Here is a 7942-nt window from a genome sequence, read left to right as displayed (position 1 = left end):
ATAAAATATTTACCCCAATGTGAGAAAACAGAGATATTTTAATACACCAAGATGCTAGAACATGGGTTCCCAACTTGGGGTGCCTGTACCCCCCGAAAGGGGGGCAAGATGGAATTTCAGGGATATGGCAAAAGTGAGTTGTGTCCCTTAATGACCAGTCACGAGCCACAATTACTTTTGTAGGGGTGCAAATGTTAATCAAACATTTCTTAGGACTGTGGGGCCTAGAAAAGGTTGGGGACGATTGCTCTATGAAGGGGTCAGTTAGTAAATAGTATGTTGTTTAAATAAGTAAGAGTCTTGGTGGAGCAGTGGGCTAATGCCTCCTTAAGTAACACCAGCTGCCTGCAATTAGTGCAGGTTCGCATCCCACCAGGCTCAAGGTTGACTCAGCCTTCCATCCTTCCAAGGTAGGTAAAATGAGGACCCAGATTGTTGGGGGCAATTAAGCTGACTTTGTAATAATGCTGCTTGGGGGGGGGGGGTGAAAGCCCTAATAAGCAGGCATATACATAGAATGAAGGCTACTGCTAAGCTTGTAAGCCGCCCTGAGTCTTCGGAGAAGGGCGGGATATAAATGGAATTAAAATTAAAATTAAAAAAAATTGTTTGTTGTGAGGATTTATTTTTCACATTTCTGAACCACCCATCTCTCTAAAAGACAGAGCCTTTGGAATGAATGTTTGTCAAAAGAAGCAAGAACTAGATCATGCTTCTAATCACTTTCTTATACGGAAATGAAGCTGAGTATGTCAATAGAAGCATAAAAATAAATTGAATAGCTGTTTTGGAAGTGCATGCACTAAAACAAGGGAGAAGGTCATGACCGAATGTGTGCTGAAAGAACATGAATTGGGTACAAATGAAGTACAGCATATCAATGTACTTCATTGGGGAGTGGTACCAAGGAAGTACATTGATATGGTGGGGTTCTATAGAGAAAATGAATGAAGATTAAAAGGTCCTTGGTGCTCCCCAAGCTTGCTTGTTTTCTTGCAGATGTTTCATTACCTAAACTAGGTAACATTAGTGCTAGTGCGATGAAGACTAAATTGTAGAACAAATATGTAAAGCAAGAATGAAGGAGACAAGAGGAAAGGGAAGATCAAGAAAAGTTGGCTAGAGGGAAATGAAGGAAATCCACAGAGGTGACAAGTTTAAAGAGCAAAAGGCAATGTGGATGGAAGCAAGGATGAGGCAGTGACAAAATGAAGAGAGTTGATATAGGCTAGATTTAACTGTATTTTCTTTTCTTTTGCTTACTTCATGTGGGGTTTTTTTGGCTCACTATTTCTTACATCTTGCCTGTGCTTTGCATAATTTTGTTTATCCTTATGTAATCATATCCAATATTTTTCATCATTATAATTCAGTATTAGAGCTGTGCAAAATCATATGGAGGAATGTGCAGCTCTACTCAGCACTGCTGATCTTAATGTTAGTATTGCCTCCCATGTTTCTGATAATGATGTTTATCCTAATGATATGAAAAATAATATTTTCCTAATTGCCACAGCATCACGTTGCTGGCTTGCATTCATTCTGTGTTCCACTATAAATTACAGCTCCTTTGCAACAGTCCTTTTCCCTAGCCAATTATCTCCCATTCTGAATTTTTGTTTTAATTCTTTCCTAGGTTTTTGACTGTTGAAAGTGGGTAAGGCTGACTTTTGTTCAGCAAAGAATTTAAGATCCTTCTTATAAGTTACCATCTGTAGATGCTCAAATCTTTAGAAAATATTGAAGAATACCAGAGTCTGACAACAGGATACCATACATCACATCACCTGGAATCAGAACAGCAGGTCAGGGCCCAACCACTCAATGAAATTTGTAAAGGGTCCTAGCTCAGTGACTAAATGCTTTCATTGTATATATAATTTCCTTTGTTCAAGACCCTGTCATTTCTGAGAACAGCTGAAAAGGTATATTTTAAAAACCTGGAGAGCTATCACTGTCAATTTTTATCAAGGATGAATTACCATGCAAACTCTGCATTTTTGTTTTGAAGAATATGTCAGGACAAAATCTACATTTGATTAAAATGAAACATAGAATCCGTTTTTTTTTAACAGAGGCAATTTAGGCTATTAATTAAAGCATTCCATACTACAGCTATTTAGCTTCCACCAGCTCTTTGAACAATTGATCCCACTGTTAAGACTGCTGTTAATGTTGCAAAGCCTTCTCTAGCAGCTGGAATCTCCCTTTTTTGTAACTTAAATTTGTTTTGCTGTAATTTGGAATGAGAAACAGGTTTTCATCATTTCCTATGTATTATTCTTTATGAGAGTTCTTTTTAATGAACTATATTCACAAACAAAGAAAAAGGACATGTAAAATTGTAAAACCTTCAAATATTTGAAGAGTGCTATCCTAACCTCCCATAACATCTTCTCAATGCTAAATATATCTGGCTTTTTTTACTCTCATTGTAGACTTTGGTTTCTAGCCACTGATCATCTTCATTACCCTTCTTTGAACCCACTCCAATTTCTCGGAATTCTTCTAAAATGCGGTGCCCAGTACTAGATATAGTACTTGAGATAAGTCTGGCAAGAATAGAATACAAAGTTGATTGTTTCCTGCGATTTCAAATATATAGTTCTGTTGATCCTACCTAAAATTGTCTTTGCCTTTTCTACAAGCACATCATTGCATTGGATCACATTCAGTCTACAATCAGCTAGTAGTTAAAGTTATTTTTTGCAAGTATTTTACCAAGTCATCCCCATCCTATCATTGCTCATTTAATTTCTGTTTCTTATGGGAAAGCTTTATTTTCTACCTATTTCTCCAACCTAACAAAATTGGTTTACATTTCATTTCTATCTGCTAGGGCATGATCTATCCCACCCACCAAGTGTGATCTGAATGAAGGCAGACTGTTATTGTGTAGTAGAGTGGATGAAAACATTTCAGGAAATGAAAGTGTGGGTTTAATTATGAATGAAAGAATTAAAATGGATGTTAGGAAATATGAATTGGTGTCAGCTAGGTTGTTGTGGGTGTGTATGAAAATAGGAATCCATATGTTAATGACAGCTACATGTAATAGTCCACTGAACAGTGCTAATGAAAGCACCAGAGATGAGTTTTGGGGAAAAATATGCAATATTTTGAATAAATGTAATTCAGGGGAAAATGTTTATCTTAAATGATATGTATGTATGGGTGAAAATGAGACAGGAGAGTTCAAAAATGTGACTGATACTTGAGTTGAATCAGAATGGCAACTGATGAGTATTTGCTTAGAAAATGGTCTATTTGTTTTGAACATGTTAATGAGGAACAGTCTGTCTACAGAGACATATTTATTTTTCTCTAAAGTCTCAGAACCCAAGTCGTTCCCAAGACTTCAGATACTTTACATAAATATAAAGTGGTAAAGATCACCATGTTGTCGTTAGCTGCGAAGTCATGTCCGACCCATCGCAACCCCATGGACAACGTTCCTCCAGGCCTTCCTGTCCTCTACTATCTTCTGGAGTCCATTTAAGCTCACACCTCCTGCTTCAGTGACTCCATCCAGCCACCTCATTCTCTGTCGTCCCCGTCTTCTCTTGCCCTCAACCTTTCCCAGCATTAGGCTCTTCTCCAGTGAGTCCGTCTTTCTCATTAGGTGGCCAAAGTATTTGAGTTTTACCTTCAGGATCTGGCCTTCTAAAGAGCAGTCAGGGTTGATCTCCTCTAGGACTGACCGGTTTGATCGCCTTGCAGTCCAAGGGACTTGCAGGAATCTTCTCCAGCACCATAGTTCAAAGGCCTCAATTCTTTGGCGCTCAGCCTTTCTTATGGTCCAACTTTCACTGCCATACATTGCAACTGAGAAGACCATAGCCTTGACTATACGCACTTTTGTTGACAGGGTAATGTCTCTGCTTTTTAGTGTGCTGTCTAGATTTATCACCATACAAATATAATATTAGCATAAATACCTTTAAGAGCTAAGAGCAACTTCTGTTTACTGTTATAATCCAGATGGCCTATTTTAAAGGCGCGTCTTGATATTTTACCCACAGCAGTCCAACATATTTCAGGAAGAAGCAAATTTCACATGGCTGGTGCCATTATAGCAGATTTTCTCTGAAGATGGTCCTTAAGGTATTCTGGACCAAAGCAATGGAGGACTTCAAAGGTCATAACCAGTACCATAAACTATACCTAGAAATATTCAGAGCAGCTAATGTAGTGCTGCAATATTGCTACTATATTAGTCACTGCTTTTTGTACCAGCTGAAATTTCTAAGTTACCCCCAAGGGCATCCTCAGGTAAAGTGCGTATAGTAATCTGAAAAGTAATAAGGACATGTACATTAAATACATAAAGTAACTTAAATCTAGTTGTATTAAAACAACACTGTGTATGAATCTTTAAAATTATGTCCTGGGAGGACCCTTTTTAAGCTTAGATTGTGACACTTATGTAGACTATATTGAATTAAACTAAAGACTAAAGTCCACTATATTAAAGGTAAAAAGGTAAAGGTTTCCCCTGAGAGTTGTGTCCGACCCTAGGGGGGTACTCTTCTTCAATTCACAGTGGAAAAATCAGCACTGTCCAAAGACTTTCATGGTCATGTGCCCAGCATGACTGTATGTCAAAGGCACCTAAAACACTGTTACCTTCCACTGAAGCGGTACCTATTTATCTACTTGCATTTACATACTTTCAAATTGCTAGGTTGGCAAGGGCTGGGGCAAGTAAATGGAGCTCACTCTGTCAAACGGTAATTACGGTAGGTCTCGAACTGCTGAATTTATTGAATTGCTGAATTGCTGACCTTTCAGTCGACAAGCCCAACATCTTAACCGCTTGGCCACTGTGCCCCTTATTAGAAGAGGCCAACTAACTGGAAGAAGCCAACTAGACTACCAAGATAGTCTATTCCCTGCTTTCTGCCCAATCTCTTCATTCATCTTTACCTCTTGGACATCAAAGAGAATTTTGTTCTATATTTCCTGTACTGGATTGCCCGTATTTTTCTTCACATCAGTCAACCTCCTGTCTTTCATTCCAGATTTGAGTAGAATACAGTTTAATGTCCAGCCTATCATCCCCCAAATTAATGCCATCCAACCATGTATTCATGCTGGCCAAGAATTCTGGTAGTTGTGGTCCAAATATGTGTGCAAGCACCAGTCTGGGAAAGCTGGTCTAGTCTAAGGCATTGTCAAGTACTACTTAGCTAGTGATGTTAAGAAGTGGGAATCACATGAATTTCAGACAAACATCTTTAAGGGGAAAAAAAATCTTGAAAACTTTTAACACCACATAGATTTAAAGCAAGGATGTCAAACTCGCAACGTCACAGGATGTGTCACTACATATCGCGATTTTTTTCCCATTGCCCGTCTCGGCATGACACATCTGGCCTGAGGGCCGGCAGTTTGACACCCCTGATTTAAAGCAAGCCAGGTAAAGTGGAGTCTTCCTGAAATATTTCTTTCTCACACTCCCCACCTCCGGGGTGGGCTGCCTCTTCTTGCACTTGCTGAATGCCTTTCCTTCCCTGATTGTTCCCACAGTCTCTCAAGTGTACTGACATAGCAAAATTCATAATGTATCAACAGTATCAGCAACAAGTATCCATCTAACCTAATATTACAATTTCCGGAAAGGGCATCTTCTCTGAACAATGTCAGGGAGATCTGTTGAGGTTTCAGCTAAAGTTCACCTTTCTATAATTTCAAGAAATTGTCTGCCTCAAATGTCCAATGGAAGAAACGTGTATGAAAGGCTGTTTTAGCAATATATACTACGGGTATGTATGTCTTTAAAATGGCATACAGTTTAATCCTAACCATTCCATCTTTTCTAAAAAAAAAAAAGGTTCTCCGTGGGATTCAGAATTGCATAGTGAGGTTATAGCCTCTAACATATTACTTCTCATGTGTACGAAATATTGCTATTTCAAGCAAACATAGCTATTACTAGGATAACAAGCTATATAAGAGCTAGCTGTTTCATTGAGTTTGCCACCTCTAATTTTTTAGTTTAAGACCAAAATGTGGCTAACTTACGCTGAATCCATTTATACTTTTGCAACTATTTTCTACTACGATTGTAGCAATTTAACATTTCAGGTTGCTCCAGCAGCGACTGTTCCTTCAGCACTATAACAATCCCTCATTTGAAAAATTCTGAAAATTACAATGTTCCGTATCGCCTTTGAGAGCCAGTTTGGGGTTAGGTGCAAAGCCAGCTGGGTAACTTTGGCTCAGTTATTTTTTCCTCAGCTCTAGGAAGGAGCAATGGCAAAGCACTTCTAAAAAAACCTTGCCAAGAAAATTGCAGGGACTTATCCAGGTAGTAGTTGTTGTTGTTAGCTGCAAAGTCGTGTCCGACCCATCGTGACCCTATGGATGACGTTCCTCCAGGCCTTCCTGTCCTCTACCATCTTCTGGAGTCCATTGAAGCTCACACCTACTGCTTCAGTGACTCCATCCAGCCACTTCATTCTCTGTCGTCCCCTTCTTCTATTGCCCTCAACCTTTCCCAGCATTAGGCTCTTCTCCAGTGAGTCCTTCCTTCTCATTATTTATATATAAACTCATATTTGAGTTTCAACTTCAGGATCTGGCCTTCTAAAGAGCAGTCAGGGTTGATCTCCTCTAGGACTGACCGGTTTGATCGCCTTGCAGTCCAAGGGACTTGCAGGAGTCTTCTCCAGCACCATAGTTCAAAGGCTTCAATTCTTTGGCACTCAGCCTTTCTTATGGTCCAGCTTTCACTGCCATACATTGCAACTGGGAAGACCATAGCCTTGACTATACGCACTTTTGTTGGCAGGGTGATGTCTCTGCTTTTTTAGTGTGCTGTCTAGATTTACCATGGCTTTCCTCCCGAGGAACAGGTAATAGTCTCTGATTGAACAGAAAGAAACAAAAAACAAAAAAAAAAGAAGCTCTTGACTGTTGACAAATATTGTTGCCTGTACAATTGTTGTATTGATTTGTTATGGCTGAATATATTGTTTGATCATATATGTGTGATTATTTTTATACGTTGCATTGCTCTTCTAAATTATTTTTAGCTGCCCAAAGTCATGAACTTTAGATGGATTGCTATCTAAATTGAAATAAATTGTTCCTATTTTTTTAAAAAACTGTTTTAACACAATCTTTCATTTTGTCCTTACTCATTAACACAGGCTGAAAACAAAGGGCTTGGATATTGGGACCATCTTACCTTGAATCCGCATAGCATTGTGTGCTGTATATAGGCTTGGGATCATCCTCGGACATACTTTCTGGTGCTGATTTGATTTGAACTCACACCTTTTTCGTTGATCCTTGTAAAGGGTCCTTGTAAGAGAACCCCGCTAAAGGTATAGATAACAAAAGCACAACCTGGGAACACGCATACCAGTGCAAAGGAACAAAATGAAAGACAATTTAGTATGAGATTTTGTGGGAGTGCTTTAACTTCAGATGAAAACTGACAAGACAGAGATGCCAAAAGAAAATAATTGGAGCATCTCAAACTTACTCTGAGCTTTTCTGGTTTCTGGCACACAGACATCTGAGAGCGCTCAGATTCCTCTCTACCTGTCTGCATGACTCAAGGAAAAAGAGCATGGATTCACTGCCGGGCTGCAGCAGAAAGATGTTGACGGTGCTGCTCTGCAAAATAGCCTCGCAACGCAACTCTCCCGTGCTCTCAACTTCTCACTCAAATGAAAGATGGGAAGAAAAAGTTATTTTCATCAGATAAAAGCATCAGCAAGGACTGTTGAATTGTGCATGTCCACTCTGTTCCATAAATGTGCACTGCCAGAACCTTTTTATTTTGTTCCTGAGGTGGCATCCCTCCCTTTTTTTTTTTAAAAAAAAAGACAAGAACGGCTGTCTGCAGTGTAGGTAATGACCAGCATGTTGAAAAGGAAGGAGGAGATTTTTTAATCAGGAGAGAGGAGGAGGAGGAGACATTGACTTGCAG

Source organism: Vipera ursinii, assembly GCF_947247035.1.
Source record: "Vipera ursinii genome assembly, chromosome: 2".
Lineage (NCBI taxonomy): Eukaryota > Metazoa > Chordata > Lepidosauria > Squamata > Viperidae > Vipera > Vipera ursinii.
Note: the sequence above shows the minus strand (reverse complement) of the source record.